General features: G+C 49.1%; 1 long non-coding RNA gene across 8 annotated transcripts in view; it reads right to left on the reverse strand.

The window, feature by feature from the left end:
* LOC147599754 (uncharacterized) overlaps window positions 1-22797 on the reverse strand; it is a 61288-nt gene that overhangs the window by 20492 nt on the left and 17999 nt on the right. For 7 of the 8 annotated variants that reach the window (XR_015259370.1, XR_015259366.1, XR_015259367.1 and 4 more), the window contains 5 exons: window positions 15797-16038; window positions 2301-2468; window positions 1615-2011; window positions 1115-1233; window positions 318-433 (listed from right to left, as the gene is read on the reverse strand). This is a non-coding gene — a long non-coding RNA (uncharacterized LOC147599754). The remainder of the gene's footprint in view (window positions 1-317; window positions 434-1114; window positions 1234-1614; window positions 2012-2300; window positions 2469-15796; window positions 16039-22797) is intronic. The other variant, XR_015259369.1, reaches the window with a different exon arrangement.

A 22797-nucleotide genomic window follows, 5' to 3' on the forward strand; every position in this document is an offset into this window, starting at 1 on the left:
CCACAGCAGGCCCAGACATCAGGATGGGTGGCATTTTGGAGCTGTGCCTCCCCCCATGCTCCTTTTACACCTCAGCCATCAGCTGGGCTGCTGGGCGGCACACAGAGCTAGGCTGCTCCTTGGACACGTGCTGGTGACAGCAGAGAGCAGCAGCTCAAAGACAAACCCCCTCTGAGACATTCAAGGATCATGACTTCATTAGGTACCTTTCACGGACGCAAAAATTTGCATAACACTACAGATACCAACATATGGTTGAGCCACCTTGCCCTGCACAATAGTCACAGGAAGACATGCTGCTGCTGCACAAAACTTACCGGCCATGAAGCTGTGCAGTTTGCGTGGGCTGGGAAGATCTTCGGGTGCCAGAGGAGGTGGTGGATGAGGTAGGTAGAACTGCTGGACTCCATAAACGGGCTGCAGGGGAGAGAGCCTGAGACAGAATGAGACATTTTCGGGGCAGTTTTGTCAACAGGAAAGGGACCGAGTGCTCCTGGGCTGGGGGAGCTGAAGACATTCAGCTGTGGGCAGTAGGAGGGCAGCTCGAGGAACACTCGCTAAACTGGACCCTCGCCGTTTGCCATCAACGTTGGGCTTGCCACATGCTGCTGCAGCCAGCCTCTCTTCTCCCCTTGCTTCTGCTGCCTGGCACGGCAGGGAGCACAGGCAAAATGGATGTCTACAGGCTGCAAAGCACCTTTTGCAGCTGCAGGAAGAATCACCAGCCCTCTCCTGCGGCAAACGGGATGGGAAAACCCCAGCTGAGCTGGGTTTGTCCAAGATGGAGCGTCCCCTGAGTGACAGCAACGCAGGATGCAGCACGCTTGCCAGCTGTGAATAGTGCCCTGACGGGTACACCTGCAAGCTGTGGGCAGAAGAAATCACCCGGCCGTGCACCGCACACTGCTCAGCGTCACTCCCTGCACCATCCTGCACTTGGACCATTCCACAGAAATGCATGTTCTTTAAGAAGTAAGTGTGTTAATTCTAATTATTTAAAATATTTTAACTGTCTATCACGTGCACACACCCACAGTTTCCTCTGTTGAAGTGCAAACACAACATCTTTCAGTCAGTCCTTTCTGCATGGTTAAAAACCTGCTGTTTGACGTACCATACTCTCTTCCCTTCATGCCTGCTTTGATTTCTTGATGCAAGTCAAGATCCACTCCAACTGCATTTGTCTTGTACTTGGGTTTGGAATGAAATATTTCATAACATGCACATGGAGATCTATTTTGAGTAAATATGAAATTCTATAATTAGAAAAGAATCAAACCAAACCATTTCAGTATTCTCAGACTACAAATGTGTTGTTTGTCCCCATTAATAGCAATCCAAAACTATAAAATATATGGTAAAACATTTTCAGCATTTATATAACATAAATATAGTATTTGTTAAAGACACATTGTCCTTTAAAATCAGCTACATTTAGTAACTTCTGGTTACTGTGTGTATTTGTGAACTGTAGTAAATCACACTACTTGAAAAACTCTAGGAATAAAATAATGTCTGAGAGTATCAGCGCTCCCTAAAAGAGCATGGCATCTAGACACTAGATCTCAGCTTGTATCCCACCCTCTCACAAAATACATCTATTTTGTACATTACTTAGCAGTCTGGGGTCAAACGGCAGCCCAAGCTGGAAGAGGTCCGGTGGTAGCTCTCCCAAGCCGCACAGGAGGTGAGCGAGCGCCCTTGGGGCAACCCAGGGCTGGGATGGCTTTGGCAGGCAGGGCAGGAGCCTGCAGGCAGCAGGGGACATCTCCCTCTGGGAGCTGGCAGCGGCTGGCGAGCAGGTGTAAGTACGGATATCTTCAGTGAATGACAGGCCGATGTCTTCTGCTGGGGTGGACGCCAGGCCTTCTCTTCCGGATCAGTAATGTTTCATTCGTGATTCCAGCTGTGCCCTCGTGGAAGGAGCAGAAAGGAACAGGCTGCCTGGTGACAGCGGGCTCCTGCGGGGAGAGCAGCAGCAGACCCCCGGAGTTACTGCTGACCGGAGAACCTGGCCCAGAGTGAAAAGAGAGAGTATTCATTAGGATTAAAGGGAAGTAACTGGCTTAGTATAATGACAGCTGTGCCAAAGAGAACGCCACATTCTCTGGCTGCAACCCCTCCTGTCACATCTCTGTGTTATATTTTGGGTACTGGCCACATCACGCTGCTGGCCACAGAATATCCTCCGTTACTGTAAGTCACTGGAGAGGGGCAGAATTGTCTATATTTAGGCCACCAAGTCCCCCGTGTTAACCTTTACTCCCTCTTTGTTTTAGTTCTCTGCTTTCTATTTTTACCTTGCACATTCCGCAGCAGGTCTGGGCACCTGAAGAAGGCAGGTTGTCCTTTCCCCAGAAGAATTAATGGCCACGCCTGTAGGTTTTTTCCATTTACTTCTTTCTTCACGTGTGGGTTTTTTTTAGAATGCAGGCTATAAAAAATACTCCAGCCAGAAAACAGCAGACCTGAAAAGGAAAGCAAGTGATAAATCAGCTGGCAGGAGCAGAGAAGAAGGACAGGGCTAACACTTGTAGTGCAATTGTGCCCAGAATTTCAGTCGCACCTGCGCTTGTTCAAGGTAGTGAAGGTATATTTGATAAAGAAAGGGAAGGATTTCTGGATGACAGAGGCAAATCATAACAGCACAGCTGCCAGACTGAGCCAGGAGCAATACTCGCTGCGTACCTTCGTCCTCCATCAGCCAGGCTCTCTGCCGTACTCACAGCCAACAGTACCACGTTCAGCCAGGAAAACGGCTCACTCCGTAAAAATCGTGGTAAATCCTGGCACCACGTAAATAAGACAATCATACACTTCTCACAAAGCCAGTGTCATTTCTGAACCTGATCTCTACATGATTTGAAATACAAGTTTATGGGAAAATTGGTATTTTCCACTAATAGGACCTCCAGGACTGCTGGCTTGCATTATTTATCAATCTGAACAAATTCCACAGGACCACCTGGAGGTGCTTTCCTTCTGATGGGACCGAGCCTGGCTGGTTGCCTCCTCCTCAAAATGACAGAGCCGCCACAGTGCACTCAGGGAAGGGATCGAGGCTGCTGCAGGGCACAGGCTGCTGCGTTCTGGCTCTGCACGCTGCTGCCGGACCATTCACCCCGCTTCCTCCAGCTCTCCTCAGAAGGAACCTGATTTGGGCAGGACATTTTTCATTTCCCCCAGCTCTCCCAGTTTGTGAACTCCAATACAGTGGCGAGGCACATGCCACTCTCCCCTGCCATACCTGAGAGCACAGGCAGCACCAGGAAGATTCCCTTCCGCTTACCCTGACCCCCTTCTGCTTTCCACTGGGGTGGGGAGAGCAAGAAAAAGAGGTGAATTCAGAGGAAGAGCAGCTGTGAGAGCTCTCGGAGCTATCTCCCGTCCCAGCCAGCACGGGGATCTGCATTGCTCCCCGACTGTCCCGGGCGCTGCCCTGGGACGCTGCTCCAACAGCATCTTCCGGGCAGGTTTGCACTGAGGGCCGGGAGCTGGCAGCTGCTGCCCCAGGAGCTGCCTGCCACGCAGGGACATCCAGTACGGAACAGCATTTTGTACAACACCTTCCCTCACCCTCTCTTGCGCTCCTGGCCGCTGCCGCCGGATGCATGCTGCAGGGACGGGGAGCCAGCAGAGCACAGTGGAGGGAAGATGCTGGCAGATCCAGGCCTTGCCAGCTGCGATCCACAGTCTCTCCCTTTTCCTACAGGACACATTCTGGAGCAAAGATCACGTGGCTTCACATAATGCAGATCAAAGTGATATTCCCCACTAAAGTGTTTTTAACTTCCGCTGGGTTCGCCGGTCGCTGGTGCTCACAGCGAGATAGCAACAGCAGGGCGAAGCCTGCTCCTTGCCCGTGGTAACTGAGCTCAACCCTTCACAGAAGCCCCCGCGCGAGATCCGGCACAGCGCTGCGGGTGTGAGCGCGCCGCGCCTCCCCAGTGCCAAAGGGACGTGGGTCCTCCCTGCCCAGCCGTGCCTACAGACAGATCTAGAGGGACCTCTGCCATCAGCCCGCACGCGTCGCACGTTCCCGCTGAGGATTCATTTCAGACACCCAGCACTCCCCTCAGAGCCAAGCGAATTACCGCACAGGGCGCGCACAGCCGGACAGGAGCACCGGACGCCGAGATGCCTGCGTCCTTTCCAGCCGCCTTGCTCCCCGCAGTTAAACTGCAAGCCCGGGTGCCGTGACCTGACCCGGGTGAGCGGGTGGCCACAGGGGACGCGCAGAGCGGCTCTGGTGCGGATCGGCACCACGCAAAACAAGGCAGCGAGGAGAGGCAGGGACACGCAGGACAGAAGGGGGGTGGTAGGGCGAGGGTGGGGCGAGAAATTATTTCAGAGCTGGAGCTAATTTTGTAAGATCTGGCTGTTACACAAAGAACCACAGTGTTTTTAAAATTCTGCTTATTGAATTAAGTCACTCTCCTGCCAGCTGGATTACTTCAGCTGGCTGAACAATCTGACACCTCTTTTTAGAAAAGAATTTGCTAACGTGACCAACTCCGTATGACAGCATACCTAACCATCCCCTTCGCTGCGCTCTCGGGGAAAACCAGGCACCAGCTGAAAACAAAGCCCTTTTACGGGAAACTTGTATAGAATTCAGAAAAGATCTGGAATAGAAATTGCAAAAAAACTCAAAGCATTTCTAGTTTGAAGGCTCATACAATCATGGATTAGTCTGGCACTTCTTACACATGTGCATTAATGAACAAAATGTGTTTGCATTAAAACTTTAAAAGAAATATTTCATTACATATTAATAGGTGCTTTTGGAGTGTGGGGTTTCTCCTCGGCTTCTCAGAATGCTTTTTATAGAAACACCCCAAAATCAGGCTCTGAAGCCAGGTAACATCCTCCCTTCACGCCCCGGGTCAGCAAGCGCAGGGCCAGCATGGCTGCGTGTCCACAGGGTTGTCTGTACTACAGCGGCGCTCGCGCAGCTGAACCGAGACCAGGTCTTTACAGCGCTGGGTGTGATTTCTGTGCCCTTGGAGGGGGCCCTTGACCCAAACAAGTCTGCTTAGGAGAAGGGAAGTTTGTGCTTGATGTAAGAGAGCAGATGCAGAAGGTTATCCATGCTGCCTAAGCAAGACTGCTGGAAAGCTTTTTCTGGATGCCAAAGCAGTAGCTTAACCTGAAGATATATATCTGCTAAAAGGAAATAGCTGCTAAACTTCACCTTTTCTTAACTTCTTTACTGTTAGAGCTTAATTACTGTGCAGCCTGAACACCTGATATAAGTAATTCTCTCCCAAAACTCCCCTGCAGACACACTTTAGCTCTCCTTATCGCCTAGAGCCGCGACAGCGGGACAAACGCAAACACATGTTTTGGAAAGTTACGGGCACCCTCTGCCTGCTCCTATGGTATCTCCAAGACATCGTGAGTCCTTCTTCCTCCCCTCAAGACAGCTCTGTCAGACTCTGAGGGCCTTTTCATTCCTCTGAAATACAGTCCTGCCTTCTTGCCACCGATTTCTTGCTCAGAAATAAAAGCGGGTGTTTTACCTAGCTGATTCTTCCACTGTTAAAACACTCAGATGTCACAGGACAGTATTAAACCCAAACAACACCGCTAGGAAGAGCTGGAACCGTTTGGGACAGAAATACCAACAGCATTTTTTGGGACACCATCTGTGTGAGAGGTCACTGTCCTGGAGAGTTCTTCAGTTGCATTTTTTTTGTCTCAGATTCATCGATGGAAATAATCAGGCTTCATTAGACCCAACCGCAACACCTCTCTCTGCCCACAGACAGACAGACCCTAGCCTTTGGCCACAGGTTGTACCAATCACTGGTTCTTAAACTATAACTATTCAATTGGCACAAAACCTAGCACAGAGATATTTAGATCAGGTCACGATTTTAGCTTAAAGTCATTCTCAGTGAGTGTAATCTCATACTAACTCAGGGCGAGATTTGATGGGGATTTTGAACCAGCTTAGTGAAATCAATTTACAAAACATATCTTCAGTTAAACTTCACACAATTCTTGAAATAACAATCACTTTCACAGCTAGCGTTCACCTGCAAATGGGCCTGGTGCATCTGTGGGGCCAGCTGTTTGTTCGAAGGCCACTCACACTCTCTGGCTTCAACACGTTGCAGACCAGGCGCCGCACGAGTCCCTGCAGGCCGCTGCCGAGCATCCGAGACAGCAGTCCTCCCGCTCTGCGAAACCCGGACTCTTCGGGTGCCGCTGGGATGTAATGTGCTGGTCACAAGGTGCACTACAGTGATCCATGCACCTTCTTTAATTCTGTAATTCAAACATATCTGCTTTTTCACTTAATACAGACAGCTGTTGTTTCAGTGTCCCCTCAGGGCATTACGTTCTCCAGAGAAAGGCCCAGGGACAAAGAGCATCTTTTGAAGGCTCCCATTACTTCTGTGCCTAGTTCTCAGATCTGATAAGCCTATCTGTGAAATTCCAAAGAGATGGTTATCTCCTCTTACACAAATAACTTAGGCTAACGTTATTTGATACAAACCTTCTGCAACACATTTCTGTAAGCAAAGAATTACTTAAGTGCTACCTTTGAGGAAATACAAGCATAATGTTTCACATCTGTCTCATTTTGATTCTAATGAAGACCTTTTTGTACCAGCTCTGCCCTTATATCATTACAGTGTGTTTTTTCTTTCAGTAAGCAGTTATAATTCTATTTACTAGTTACTGCAGTTACCACTTCAAATGCATTTCTCTTTGGAATCAGGCAAACACCAAGGATATTTTACGTGAAAGAAAAATTTATGTGATTTTATCTAACAGTATAAAAGGCATTGTGTGGATTTTTTGGATTTGCCTAAGTCCCGTGTATTTATATTTCTTGGTCGTACTCCAGAGTATACAAGAAATTAACAGCTGTGCCTTGGAAACTGTACTCGCCACGGCAGGCCAGACCGCAGGTCAAGGCCCGTAGCCTTCGGCTGTCAGTCAGCACCACACTGACCCCATGCTGAACCACATTCCCACCGCCACAGAACATTAATTCTGACTTATCCATGAGAATGAACAATTTTCCAATGACAGAACGGACTGAAATGGGTGATCTTGAACAGGCAGGCTCTAACCAGGTGAGAGTCCTGTCAAAGACTGGCAAGCACAAATGAAAGAGGCAGCCGTTCCTCCAGCACAGGAAAGGTCCCTAACGGAAGCCGTGACCAAACAGGCTGGCTCGGTCACGGAGTCCGCAGTCAGTAATGAAAAGGCTCCCAGAAGAGCAAGGCCTGTCTGCCGCGCCGTGGCCCTGCCAGCGGGGCCGGGACACCCTTCGGCCTCTCACACGCTACTTCGCACAGAGTCAACCCGGTGCACCGACCTGCTGTGGAAGGGACCCAAGCGGATGGTCTCTGGTCTCCGTAGGCTCACGTCCCAAAGGCAGCTTCGCCTCAGGGGCTCCCAGGCTTGTGTAACCGTGCCCGGGGTGCCAGGGCACCACGGCTGCACCTGCAGCTACCCACCTCACGCGCAGCCTGCCACCAGGACACTGCACGCCGCGCTGCCACCCGTGCCGCCCACGGCCTTTGCAGAGCAGAGTAGGACCAGCAACCGGTTTCTTTGTCTACTGCATTTGCTAGGCTTTTCTTGCTGGCTATTGTGGTCTTTACTCTTTTTTTAACACGCAGATGGAACTGCACGCTAAAGGGCAAAAGAGAAAATACCCTATGGCATTGCCAGAAAATATATATGCTTTTCTACAACACATGTATTAGACCAGTCAAGGCTAAGCTTATCGTAAGCCTTAGATCTCTGCATGTTGCTCATTCCAGTGCAGAATCTAGAGCTAACCACAGTAGAGAGAGAAATAGCTGAGGACACAAAACATAAGAAGAATTTTAAGCATTCACCACTAAAATACAGTATATATTAAAAATGCTGTCAGTGTTTACTGCTAAAGTCAAGAGCATCCCTGGATTTAGGCTTTGTTCTGTATTTCATGCTGAGTTCAACAATAAATATTCAATCACAAGAATTTAGTTTGAAAGTTCAGAAACTTTTAAAGCCCCTCAAAATGAGTTTAAAATTACTCCCTAAAGCAAAGTGCCTTTCACAACATTCAGAACGCACTGAAGTTATTATTGCAAATCATGGGCTCGCAGCGTAACTGCAAAGCCTATTGCACAGAGTACCGCCTTTTAAGAAGCGGTTTATGAAAGAATGAATCCATTAAGAAACCTAGGTCAAGGGTTTGATGTGGAGCCACTCCTGGCCAGTCTTTCCCGTTGTGGGCCAAGCCCTGGGCGGACCAAGCTTTGGCACATGGGAGCCACAGCTCCTCTGGCTCCTGGCTGGACTTCACCATCAAAAAGACACAGGGCTCAGACTCACCCAGAGAGACTTTACGCAGTGACATCCAGCCGGTTCTGCTGGTTAATTAGTGCTTCCAACCCTGGGGAACACAATTGCACTTCACTTCCAGGTGGGGCACAGAGAGGGGGCACTGCTGCAGGTGGGACGCGGGCACCGAGTGCCCACTGCTCTCCGGAATGCTGCGGAGGCACGTGCAGCCCTCCAGGACACGTGTGTCTGTGCGACGGGAAGAGCCTGTCACAAAGGGACGCTTCACAAAGTGGCCTTGTCTCTTGTTTCGCTTATTTATAAAAGAGAACAAAGGTCTGAAATGCTGGGGAGCAAGAGAAGGAACAAGTTTGGGGTTTTTGTTTAAGAAGTATTTAAGGAATTTTAAGTCTGCCCTGATGTGCTGGAGGGCCTCTTGGGGCCCTCAGGGATGTTACTTTTCCCATTGTTTCCTCAGTAATTGTACAGACTTCCAGGACCAGAATTTCTCACCTAGAACACAAAACAGCAAAACCCCCCACTTTCGCGCAGTAGTTAAATCTGTTGTTCTTTATTTGTCAAAGCAATATCCCTCAGAACCACAAAGCCCAACTCCTTCCTCCCCTCCCTGCGAAGTCCACGCCAGGCCAGCAAACGCTCAGGACCAGCAGCAGCCTGGCAGCCGTGTCGCTAACCACCCGCAGCGCTGGCCGCACGCCGGGGCCCGGCCAAGCCAGCCGCAAAGGGCTGGAAAGGAGTCTTTCAGAGATGCTGTCAGCCAGAAAGATGAGTACATCTGTCTCACAGGTTTGCAAAACCCCAGAAAATGCAAGTGCAGGTTGCCAACTGGTAGAGAGATGACATGAAACAGGAATAAAATAAAGGAATAAAATAAAATTATTCCAATGAAGTATACTTGCATTTTAAAAAATTGATACACCTCTTGTCAGTCAGAAAGGCTGCTGCCTCTTCCAGAACGTACCGCGTCTGACAAGACCTTAACCTGCTGGCTGGCATCACACTAACACCTGAGACGGCAAACAGCAGCTAATCCTTACACTGCTCTCGTGCTAATGACCGAGCTGAGATAACTGGTGTCCCTGGCAAGCTTCCCATTTAATCCAATTAACTCCAGCCAGGCTTGTGGTGATTCCACCAGTCAGCACAAGAAAAAGCCAGAAGCCAGATCGCTGGATTCGGATGTTAAAAACCACGGAAGCCTCCACCGCACCTTTCTGGGATGGTTACCAGCAGCCTACCCTGCGGTTACTCAGTGACCCAGCATCCTCAACAGTTTCTACAAAACGGTGTGGAAAAACACCTTTTTTTTTCTGAACATGCTCATCTTTTTGCTGAGAAAGTGGAAGCAACTTATTTCATCATATTTTTTTATTTATTCTGAAACGCTCTGTTACGCGTCAGTTCAAGCACACGTTACTCCGCGTCTCCTTACTCTACGCTGTGTTAGAGCGGCAGAGCCTCCAGGAAGATGAGGTTTCCCCTAACGCAGCGCAGATGTTGATGGTCAATCTGCCAACCTCTCCCTGGGGTCCCCGACACTTGGAGAGCAAAGATTTCAAGTGGAAATTTACTTTGAAGCTGGTTCAACAAACTGAACACTATTGAGTCTGGGACTGTCGAAATGTTTCACTTAAATAAAAAAAAGACATTCCTGACTCTTGTTTGGAGTTTTATTCCCACAACAACCACCACCATTACATTTTCTTTCTTTTTGAGGTGAAAACAAATGGAATTGATATCAATTCCTCATCAGAGAGATTATTTATTTCATTCATCTCTAACTTAATTTCAAGTTAATTTCTTTAGAACACAAACAGCAGAAAACGTAAACAGTGCCTGTTCTCTGGTTACAGATCCGAGGGGGTATGATAACAGCTCTCTCCTTCCCCAAACTCACAAACCATCTGATTCCACCAACACTATTAGCTGCTTTTTGCAAACAACCGCGAAGAGGAGGAGGAAACCTGATGCTGCTGCCGGTGTTTGTACAGATGTGGCTCTCCAGCAGGTCTGGGTAGCAAGGCCAGAACCAGAGGAACCTGGGGCCAAACCTGAGGAACGTGCGAAGACAAGGGCACCGGTGCAGAGCGTTGCAAACCTCGGCCCTGTCGGAAAGCGCTTATGGCTGTGGGTGGGCGGGTGGGACACCCCTGACTGCAGTGAGAGGGGAGGATGCCCTGCGCTGCACAAGGGCTTCTGCTGCAACAGGCGCATCTACATCCAAGGAAGGAACTCCGAAGCCCTGTGGATCTCAACCATGCAAGAAAATGTGTACGTCTGCCTGCAGTAAGCGAGTTACCTTCTTAGCACCTGGCCAGAACAAATCAAGTTTGCAGTGTAGCTACATAAAAAACCCCAAAAATCCTGTTAATAGAGGGCCAGCCATGGACGGTGATCCCGGCCAGTCACTTCCAACACGCAGCGTATTTGTCAAACCAAGGCTGGGCACGGCACACTGCTGTTCAGCAGACGGAAACCCCTGCCCTCGGCGGGGCTCGGCAGGTTACGCTCTGCGGCTGCGCGGGGCTGAGCCTTGGGGCTGCTCCGGGCAGGGCTCCCAACACCAGCAGCGGTCCCACGAGCGGCGGCCGAGCAGGAGCAGGGCCGCAGGCCGTCAGCTCCTCTCACAGAAATCCTGTCACACAGCCTGCTTGCAATACTTAATCAAAAGTGATGGTTTTCTCACAGCATTGACCGTTCATTGACAACTGAACTGTCAATTCAAGCTTATAGAAATGCCAGGAAGGGTTTTGGTTTGGTACCTTGGGATTCTGATAAACATGAAAAATAAACTAACCAGGGAAAATTAAGCTGCAAGAAGAACTGGTGTATCCCCTCAGCTGATACCATTTCCAGGTGTGTGTGATAGTGAAAAGACACTCCTCAAATATTTTCCTTTTGCTTTTGAACATTTTTCTACTTCAAGCCTCAAGAGGCTACAATGTATTTTCCCACTCACATTATTTGGTTAAGAAGTTTTGAAATAGAAAGAGATTTACATAGATGTTTCCTCAGTGGTGCTTTTGAAGTGTTACGTCTGGGATAACTGGTGAAATCCCTAGAAATTGTACATTGCCAACATAAATACAGAGTATATTTAAGGATGAGGGATTATCCATTCCTTGACAGGGCTGTGATACATGCCACTGGCTGTCACACGTAGCCTGCTGTCAGTTCCTAGCAGCAATTTTGTTTGAAGCTCAGTCCAGCACAAATACGCTCAGATAGGCTGACAAAGCCCTCGGACCTTCAAAAGAAGCTGTAAGGACTCATACGTGACCACCATCTTGGACACGTCTCAGAAACAGCACGAACCAGCAGAGATTTCTGAAGCTTCAGAAAGCTTTGTTTTCTTTGTGAAAAACCTGTTATGTCATGCCTGTCATTTTCTGGCCTGTGTGTGCATCCTCCAGGATGGCTGAGAGTACAACAGGGAAGCCAAAACCAGTGTTAACAGTTAACACAATGCTGTATTCCTGCCTGCGCATTCACTGGAGAATAACACGTCTCTGCAAATAAAGCTCAGCTGCTCTACGTCAGCAACCAGTCTTTGAAGTTAGAACACCTATGCTGCGAGTCTAGCTCATCAACATTAAATACGATGTTTAAATAAACCTCTGCCTTTTATGGGCGTTTTTCCCATCCAATGGTGTCATGGTTTAGCCACACTCAGCAGCTAAAATACCACACAGTCGCTCACTCACTCCCCCCTCACCACTCCCGCAGTGGGATGGGGAGGAGAATCAGGAAAGAAAAGAAGGTAAAACTTGCAGATTGAGATAAAAACAGTTTAAGAGAACAACACAGGTAAAGAAAACAGAGACAGAAAACAAAACCAGTAACAGAACACACTAAAGCACAACATTTCCAGTACAACAGCTCACCGTGGATCCTCATGCCCAGCTCTCTCCCCAGCAGCCAAACCTGCCCCCCAGCGCCATCCCCACTTTATACCCTGAGCATGATCCCACGGGATGGACCAGCCCCTGAGCTCACTGGGGTAAACTGGCCCAGCTGCTGGGTAACTGGTAATGATCCCAGCTGTGTCCGCAGGCACAGGGGCCACCAGCTCCAGTGAAAATTAACTCTGTCCTAGCCAGAACCAGGACACGTGGCTCTGATAGATGGAGGTGCTGAGCGCCTCTGGCAGGGACGCTGGGCACTTGTCTCCCATGCGCCCGCCCTCTACGTGGTCAGTACCTTCCAGAAAAGAATAAAGCTCCCCGCTGCACTCTAAGACCCCACCATGTCCAGGTGTTTTCTAGAGGGCCAGGTTACCCCACCAGGCACCACTTCCACACTAGTTTAAGATCCACGAGGGATAACGCAGGGGTGACTAGAGCCATGCAGAAACACCTGCAGGCAGATGCGACGCCATCAAGCCCAGCTGCAGCTGCAATTCCCACCCTTGGCAGTGCTGACAGCTCCTGGCAGGCTGGACTCACGGGCTGCTGCGGCCGTGCTGCCCTCCGGAGCAGGGCTGCACGGAGCAAAGCACATTACGCCCAGAAGAGCAGGAGGCTTGCTGGGAGCGCACCGGGAGCGGGAGTGAGCTGAACTCGCTGCTGTCCTTTGCTCTGACACCCTCCGTCCCGGTGTGTCCCAGGGGACACACAGCGGGGGCTTGCAGGTGGCCACCATCCAAGGGACACTCGTGTCCTTCCACAGCGCTCACAGGTGCAGGGCCAGCGCAGCACGTATCTATGGCATCTCAAAACCAGCAGCCTCCACATTTCAGATTTGTGAGCTAGTGAGCTCTAACATACCTGTGTTAAACAAACCTTTATCTTTTGCCAAACAGGGGGTTGGCCCTGGCCAAGGTGAGGTCGTGCCTGACCGGGGCTGGTGCCTGCCTTGGGTCATGGCGAGGCCGCAGCGGGGTGGCAGTAGGATGGCAGTAAAAAAAAAAACAGTGTAAAAAAACTCATGGCCTTTAAAAGCATTCCCAAATACTGTCCTGATACTCCTGCTGGGTGTCAGGTTATAGGAACTAGACAATCCTCTCGAAGCAGCTGCAGCGCAATGTCTAAAACTGAATCACCTGCTTCACAGGGAGAGCTGACAATAGCATTAGCGTGAAACTAAAATTAGAGGCTTAACTGAGCTCTGCAGTCACTGAAGTTGATGACAGTTCAGCAATTCATATCCCTGATTTTTCTTGACTGAAATAACAATAAAATCAGCTCCCATTCATGCTTCTCCCTGCTCCTCAAGGAAAAGCGCCGGCAGCCTGGCACGCCACACACACGAGGAGCCCGTCTGACACCTCTGCCAGGGCTCTTACCCTTCCCAGCAACTACCGTGGCCGGAACAGTCCGGGAAAGAGACTGTGTCCCCACAAATCAGCATTGTTTTATCAAAATGGGATGCTATATTCAATGCCAGGGCATGGGAACCACCAGCAGCCATTACCAGTGCAGGAATACCTACAAGACACAGCACATTGGAAATGGACAAACAAAACCACATAATGGCAGAAGATGAGGAGAGAGAAGACAGAAACAGAAGGAGAGAAGTCAAGCTGTCAGTTAAACGCTGAATCTCCAGTGCACTGGAGTTAAGAGAGATGTTTCTAGTGCTGAGTTTGCCTCATCAGCTGAGATGGAAGGAACTATTTGTTCATTTACTTGGGCCATTCAAAAATGAGCACTCAGGAACCAGAGAGGAGGACCAGGCTGCAGGACACGCACCCATGAGCACACGTGTTAGGTGGAAGAGCCTCATCAGCTGTCCTGCTGCCAAAGGCTGAGGTGGGATTCCCACTCCAAGTCCTCTGCTCTGCAGGACAGCCAGCTCAGTGCCACACGTTTTCTCAAGCAGCAACTTGGTTCATATGCTGGCTCTAGAAGTGACTTGCCTTTTTTGCACTAATATTTCTGCGATGCAGTTCTTGTCCACTGGAGTTGAGCAAAAATTGAAGAAAAAAATTCAGATTCCTGTAGTTCTTGGATGAATTCATTCTTCACATAACAACAAAGAGTTCATTAACACACACTCTGAAAGAGAGTGAGCACAGATTCACATTAATACTATTGTCGAGGCTACTCCCTTCCCAAGAAGTGGGTCCTGCCCAGATCCAGGCAAGTTGCCTGTGTTGTTGCGACCATTTTCTGATGTGGTGTCTACACCCAATTGTGAGATGCAACTGCGCGGTGTCACTTGGTCCTTTGGGCAGGTACGTCTGGAAGCGATGTCAGCCTTGTCCTCCTGCTGCTCCGAGCAAAACAGGGACAACTAACAAAGTGAAAGCATCTCCTGCTAAACACCAGATCAGAGTGTCAGGGTGGAAAATAGGCCCAGCTTCTATGAGCACATCCTGTAACTAAACCAGAAGATCTTCTTTTAAGGTGCGCAACAAAATCTATTGAAGGGAACAGGAGCCTTTCCATTGACCTCACCAGGGTGGGTCACACATTTTAGGCAGAGGAAAATGCACCCCGTTTGACTGTACATGTTATTTACAAGTTGAGGGGATTGTTCTTTAACATCCAGAATGAGACCTGTCGTACCTAAAACATTGTCATTACAGCTGCAAAGCCACAGCACTGAAGAAGTAAGCGACTGCTCTCTTTCTATCAGAGAGAAAACATGTTGAAGACCTGCTGTGAAGTATACGGCAACACGCAGACTCTCGCAGGCTTTCAGTGCAAGTACTCTGTGTACGTCCTTCTGCCCGTGGTGTGCTCACCTGCAAGCCGTGCGAGACTGCTACAGTTTTGTTTTTAGTTCGTTGTTCTGTACAATATCTGGAGTTTCTGACTCATAAATGCATCTCCTCATGGTGGTACATTTGGAAAGGCCACAGGGTGCTGTTGCCTCCACTCGCACCTGATTCCTCTGATCGCTGACAGCGTTGAGCTTCCGAACCAGTCCCTCTTCCACTCTTTCCCCAGCATCTGGCTTGCTTTTGGTCTGGCCGGTAATTTTATTTGCATCCTGTAGTCCAGATGTTGCCCGTGGCTCTTCACAAGAATCTCCCAATTCTGCTGTGACCCACATGGAAGGAAGGAGCATGGTACAAGACCTGTTCTTCACCTCGACTGTGACAAGGACCTGCCTGCACAGCCAGGCCAGCACGGCTGGGCCCCTCCGGGGCTGCTCCTGCTCCTGGTACTGTGAGCAGCTGTGCAATTCACCACGCAGCTCACTGCAGCTGGTTGCCGCCTCTCCTCCCTTCTCCTTACACTTGCTGCAGGCACAAGCTGTTCCCAGGCTCCCAAAGTCATCCCCTGGGGTACGCCAAGTCCATATGTTGCTGTCCCCTTTCTCAGGCACTTCCAAAGAGCCAATAATTCACTCCTTGGAGATAACCTTCTTTGTGCACAGTCCACCCAGCAGAATGAAGAGACCTAGCCAAGCTGGCCACAAAACATGTCGTTGCTCAGTAAGGCTTTTACTTTACGATCAGAGGACTCTGACTTTATTCTAAAAATCACCCGTGTGTTATGAGCAACCAGATATCTGTTTATTAAAAGCCTACCGTTTACAGCTGTTCTCAGCTGCCCCAGAGAGCTAATGCTCTTGGAGACGTTTGCAGCATCCGGAGGGGAACACAATGTTTCACTGCCGCCGCCAACGGGCCGAGTGGTGCGGGGGCCTGCAACTCTCCCTGCTCCCCCGCTGCGGGCTGCGCGGGTCCATCAGCCTCTGAGCCCAGCTCTTCAGGTGACATCTCTGCCCCTGAGGAGAGCATCGTCAACTGGACTGGGGCTCTAAAGCTGGCTGCAAAACACAGACCACCGATCAGCATGTATTTTAAACGCCAGGCTTTTTTTTTGACTGATGCTCCCAACTGATAGGTAAGTTCATGTTTAAGGTAACATCATGTTCACCACTTTTCACAAATGACCACTGCTTTAAACATCACCCAAATGTTTCCCTTCATTAAATATCATCTGCAGAGTCCCCATGTGCAGAAAGACGTCTGACACAACTCTCCGGGATGCCAAGGCATGCCCAGTGTGAAGAACTGTGCTTTGAATGAAAGCACTTTGGGCTGGAAACGTGTTTTCCTGTGCAGCAGCAATTGCAGCTCATGTCACAACATTCTCAACAACAACAGCTGAAGACTCCTGTTTCAAAAGTGACTGAACATTGCAATGCAAAGCTAAACACTCGTACTGACGGCTGTGACAGCCTCCTCTCCCTCCCTGGCTCTTAACGTACAGGAATTATCCTCCCAAATAGCTCCTTTTTAATCAACAATACGCACAACATCTTTCCAAAGGCTAAGTGGAAATCCCTGCAAGTATTTCTGGTGCTGCTTCCAGCCAGAAATAACAGTAATCTGATCCACGAGCAAATTCCATTTCTGTTGCTGAATTCCTTTGTACAAATATCTTTGCTTCGAAAAGGTTTGGCAACAGCTAGGCACAGACTAGTTTTACTTATAAGGTGTGAATCAAAGAAGATTTGCAAGTTCCTGACTCACAAAAGGGAAGCGTCTGTGGCCTCTCTCTCACCGCTTCTAGCTGTCAGGACAAAACGTCGCAGTTCAGCTATTCCAGACGCAACCTCAGACCTGCTTGCTGCAGCCCTGCAGATCCTCGCCTCCCGCTCTCCTGCTCTCCCCAAGCGCAGCAGCGCGGCCAAGTCCAGAGTCTTGTCTCAGGATCTGGGAAATGTCCAGCCTTACTCAAACCCTCTGTTGTTAATGGCCTTCATTACCACGGGCAAAATTTAGTCTGCAGTGTTAGTCTCAAGTAAATGATTAATTTGGGAGACTCCAGCAGACGCTTTGTGAGAGAAATGGCTGACCAAGGAAAGGGTGAGCTACCCTCCGCGCTGCGCAGTGCCAAAAGCCCTGGAAGCTCAGAGACCAAGCTGCAAACACCGCGGCAGCAGGGACTGTGTAGTGCCTATGGCCTGACCTTGCTGTACTGTAAACGAAGGCCTATGATCAATTAACACCTCTGTACCCCTTTGCTGCTGAGAGAGCTTCCATCAAGGCGAGGTTGTTCTGAGGACGGGGCAGCTCTGCCACGCTGGCTGCAGCAGGAAATGCGTGATGCCATTCGGCTTCGCCTCCTCCACTCCTCATGTTCTCACAGCTTCCGAGACGCCATTCCTGGCCGTGTTGTTCAGCAGCTCAGTGCAGGGGTCACTGGCAAAGCCTGAAACAATGGCAGTTTGTTTCTCTCCAAGCTATGCGGTTGGCCAGCTGCCACCCTGCACGCTCCACTGGGGTGCTGGGGCCAGAGCTGCTGCAAGCACCCCCGTCACGTTGTACCTCTTCATTCACCACTTACGACAGACTTGATCTCCTCCAGCCCTGTCGGGACAACGCCAAGCGCTGGGAGGCTTCGACGCCTCTTTGCAGTACCACCACTCCTAGCTCTCCAGCCTCTAACAGACCATTTCACCGCTGTGCCCCAGTTCACAGGTGAACGACGCCAAATCTGCTTTCTGTTTTAACAGGTCCTGAGGGTTTACAGATGACAGGCATGGTACAAAAGTTAAACAGCGTTGCTTGTAGGAATGGAGGGTCTTCTACCTCCCAGCAGTCTGTGGGATCTGGCCTTTGAATATATGGGTGAATTCGCCCATAAAAAGTCAGTATCAGGCATGCTTAATCTTGCCTAATTATTTTTGTACACTGCCGCTCTGCAGCCTGACGGTTCATCTTCTGCACAAGTCCATGGCAGCTCACAGCCATTTGTCCCTGACAGTCTGTGGAGACATGTATTTGCCACCTGCGATCTATTCCTTGGTTTCTGGCACATATTTTCAGTGTTTTCTTTTGAAAGCTGTTTCAGATTTCCATGGGCTTCTTCATAACCTCTACTAGCAAAGCCTCACACAGTTTAATTATTGACAGCTGTGTCACGAGCAGTATTTGGTGTTTCTTTTGTTGCTCCTCTTGCGGCATACATCCAAGTCGCTCCGTTCAGGATTGCTTGGCTGCATACACACCGGGATGCGGGAAGCAGAGGATGACTTCCACGAGTGTGTTATCGGGGGGTTTAATTGTTTGTTACAGTTTTACAGAGATAGTTGCAGCTCTGTATGTTAAAACACTAACAAGGAAAAAGCACTTGAGCGAACAGGTGTGAAGCTCTGAAATTACAGATTATTGATAAATAAGTAGAGAGTCAATTAGTGTAACGACTGTATGTAACATGCTTAGGCACTACCAGTCACTTCACAAAGGAAAACCCAATGCTAGTAACACATTTGCCAGAGTTAGGAAACATGCAGTTAAACTGTCCTGCTCCAGCCCCAAGGACCAGCAGCATCTGTCTCTCTGACACAGGCACCCGCTGCAGACGGCAGCACGCTGGCTGTGAGCAAGCCAGCACACAGGTGGGTATCGGGGCAGGCCGAGCAAGGCTACCGGACCTCTGCTCACGCCCAGCAGCAGCACAGAGAGAAGCAAGGGGCCGCGGCTGTATTTCCAGCCCAGAAGCAGAAGAGCCTGGTACGGGCAGCATCTGTGCCTCTCTGACCCAAAGCCTGACTGTGCCGTGCCTTGCACTGTCCTTGATGTGTCCGGTATCCACAGAAAGTCTCGCTCCAAAGCAGTCAGACACACACCTAGATGAAAACCCCTCCGTACGAATAGCAAAGGCCAGCATTAATATAACATTCAGGTCCTGGCCTCTGTGACTCTTGGGACACTCAACACCCTCTACCACGCACTTCACTCGGTACAGTGCCGCGTGAGAAGCACCAGGCTGACAGAAGTGCATCTTTTCTTTTCATTTCAAGGAGTTTGCATTTTGGTTTCATGATAAAGAAAAATCCTGTTTAAAAAAAAAAAAAAAAATCACTACCGATCCCCCTCGCCGCCCCCCGCCCAGGGAGAAAAGGGACTGCAAATATTTGCAGAAGATGTGGTATCTGAGAGCGTACCAAGGAGATGTGAGGTTGCGGTAATACTGTGAAAGATGGAAAACGCCAAGAACTAGACTGTTCTCTCTTTCCTGCCAGGCTGAACTCAAATCCGAAACATCTGTTCCCATAATTTGAGATGAGCTCTCATAGTCAAGTAACAGAAGCACAAACTCTTCGTGACATCAGTACAAAACAACCGTCAGTTAAGCTTTTTGTGGAAATCTAAGAATTCAGACACTTCTGAAGTTCCCTGCAAGCACAGAACAACAATGTTTTTTCACTGCCAGCAAATCACTTGCAGAAAAAAATTAGTAACTTTTACAAGAGTTCTAAATCCTGAAATCTTTGGTTTTTTAGAACTAAATTGTGCACATCGTCCTTTAGGAGCTACTAAAGCTGGCCAGTAACAGCCAGATGTAACATGTATCTCAGGCTAGCACAACTGGCACTTGAATGGTGGGTCTTAATTCTGCCTTTTACAAAGTTAGAGGTCAGCGAAAAATAGTCAGTGTTGAACATGCACTACCACTATTAAAAGCATAATTTGAAGGGCAGAAAGTGAGATTTTAGCTGAAAGTATCGAGGACAATTTACTTGCAGAATTTGCATCCAGACCTCGGTTCAGGGCTCACATTCCTCGCTGCACCCCCAGGCCTGGTAGAAGAGGGATCTGGGTTTCGTGCAGGGCTCCATTCCCATCTAAATGCCTATGTACACGTACACAAGAAATTCTTCTCTGGCTATCTAAGATACAGTAAGTTCAGAAATAGCACAGGGGCAAATGAAACAAAAAAGCCACAGACGTGTGCGCCACCTAGACCTGTTCCCTGCTTCTGTAGCTCTACAGCGAGTGTTGCCTGCAAACCTCCGAGAAATCTCTGCATCCAACACATTTTGGAGAAGGAATTCCCTCCTGTTAGGGAAACGGACTAGAAATCAAGGTCAGGTTCTGGTTCTGCTCCTGATTCCGTATGTGCATGTAAAAGCCACTTGGTTTCCACGCTGCTGTTCTCAAATCCTTTGTCTGCCTTGCCTGCTTAGGGACGGCTAAGTAGGGGCTGTCCCCAGCCACGCACGGGCTCGATGACCAAGGTGAGGTACGGGGTTTGAAGTGGAGGGCCCCAAAAGCCACGGGAAGAGGAGAGGAGAAAAAAAAAAAAAAAAAAGATGATGACAAAAAGCAGAGTAGTACAGAGTATCCATAGCTGTTCGGCCTTTGGCAGGGAAGGCCATTCCAGTTATTTCTGCCTTCTCCCTGTACAACAGTAGATGGAGCTCCCCTTTCAGCAGCCTCAGGAGGCCATTGATGCCTGCAGCACTGCGAACCCGAGCGCGGTCATTATTCTGTCAGCACCTGCCAGGGTGCTGCGTGTGACAGATCCGTGCTGCTGACAAAGGAGGGACCTCGGGCTCTGCTGCTGCCTGCCTGACACCAGTCACCAGCATGAAATCCTCCCAAACTTGGAAACGACAAAAATGTTTGATTAACCACAGTATTGCCTTTCTTTGCAGTTACTAAGCATTGTGTAACATCCTTCCTTTCTTTGGTAAAGTCTTACCAGGATTACACAGAATTCAGCACAGTTAGGGAAATGCAAAGGCAGGCATATTTTATTTCTCTTGCAAATAAGGAATGATAAATCGTGCTTGCCACATTTAGAGAGAACGTATACAAAAATTGTAGTCCTCAGTGCTCGCAGACATGATACATTATCCAGAGGGTTGTACGTGAACTAAAGGTCAAGGGATTGGTGGCCAATTTCTCAAACACTGCCTGCAGGTTTAACGCCTGCAATCTGTATGTCACAGTAGGACAGAGGAGGGATGAAGGGGAACACTAGCATTTACTTGCATCTCTGCAAGCTAGGAAAAATTACAAATGTATGTTGATTTTCTCTCTTCCCCGCTGTCTTCACATGCTACTGCAAGTGACTCCCACAGGACCCTGCATGGACACAGGCGGCCTTCCCGGTGTCACGCACCGCAGGGCCAGAAGTACAGGCTGCACTTTCCTCAGGATGTATTAGCCAGATCTTCTACAACAGCTGACAAATTAAATACCTCAGAAATGTGAGAACAGAACTAGGTTGCTGCTCTCTCTTTTTTTTTTGGTTGGGTGGTTGGATAGTGCACCACGCACATCCTGCTTCGTTCGGCTGCACATCCAAGTGCAGGCTTGACTTCAAACAGGAGTAATCACATGCCCCTGACTGCCAGGGAAGGCTATCTTCAAAGCCAGTGTACAACCTGTTACCCTCTGAAAACATGTACTGCTATAGAAACAACATATAAAAACATCTTTTGACTTTTTTTTGATTCTTTGAAGAAGCTTTCCTGTTATGCAAGTAGGAAAACTGAGAATATTGTAGTTACACAAGATGCTGGAGATTATATTTGCCAGCAAGGTAATTCAATATACATCTATTCTGGCATTCAATAATTAAAGAGAGGCCCCCAGCAGTGAATTGCTGGGTGATTATCTCACAGCAGCAGCTATCCTCAGCAACCAGCAAAGTGCCAGCACCTGCAGACAGGCACTGGTAACTGCACACCACATCTCCGCAGTCGGGCACTGAACTGCAAGCCGGCAGTGCTTTTAGCAGAACTGATTTTTAATTTCTCTGAAGAGAAGTTAACAGAAGGAGGGAGATGAGATGCTCATCTCTGAAGACAGGGGTTTTCTACCGCTTAGTCAAGTGGTGACTGACTTTCTGGATGCAAGACCTTATCCCACCTCTGATTCTGTGTAGGTATAACGGTCTGTTCAGATAGGATCTGTGCTTCAGCCCTAATGGAGCAAAAATCTAGGTACGGACTTGGAGGCTTGGTCTTTAACGAATAGAAGCCAACAGCTGACAAATTAAATACTTCAGAGAAGTGAAAATTAAACAGTCCTGCAGTCACGAGTGTTGGCATATGGAAAGCTGCCACTGAGCTAATAATAGACGTGTCTACCGCAGCAGAGAGGGAGGTCCCAGCGTCCTAGAGCAAGCATACATCTGGGCGCTGGGAAGACAGCCATAAGGCAATGTATGTGTAAGTAGCACATACTTGCTGCCTTCCTGCCAGCTATGCATCTCTTGCAACCACAGGCCGAGGGCAGCAGTCCCCAAGCAATATGCTGCGCTGGGCACAAAATCTGACTGGGCTCTGCCCACCAGGCTTCCATTTTAGCAGACGAGTTTCCTGTAGCCACAGGAACACAGGAGGGTCCTTCCCCAGCACACTGCCTGCTTGAGTACAAGTGTTTTACTTAATTGATCAAAAAATGGACCACTAGTTCATTTGTCACCCACTTGTATTTGCATATTCTGGACACCAGCCACTTTCTCTGGTTACTTCAGGTACCTGTGAAGAGCACAAAAGCCCCCAGGGACAGAGCCTTCCTTGCTCGCTCCAGCCTGACTCCCACATAACTTCCTTGTGCGCAGCGGGGCCACGCTGCTGGGAAACGGGAGAACCAGGGGCATCACACGGAAGATGAACAAGGCATGCAGCTATTACTCACAACCAGAGATGGAAAATGATTTACAGAAAGGTGGTTACGAAGTTAATCAACAGTGCTTGCATAAGGTATTCATCCATTAATGAATGACAGAGGAAAGCGAATCAGGATGGTGGAACTGCAGAAAGACAGCAGGCAGGTTG

Source organism: Chlamydotis macqueenii, chromosome 9 (genome assembly GCF_036417535.1).
Source record: "Chlamydotis macqueenii isolate bChlMac1 chromosome 9, bChlMac1.mat, whole genome shotgun sequence".
In the NCBI taxonomy this organism is placed as follows: domain Eukaryota; kingdom Metazoa; phylum Chordata; class Aves; order Otidiformes; family Otididae; genus Chlamydotis; species Chlamydotis macqueenii.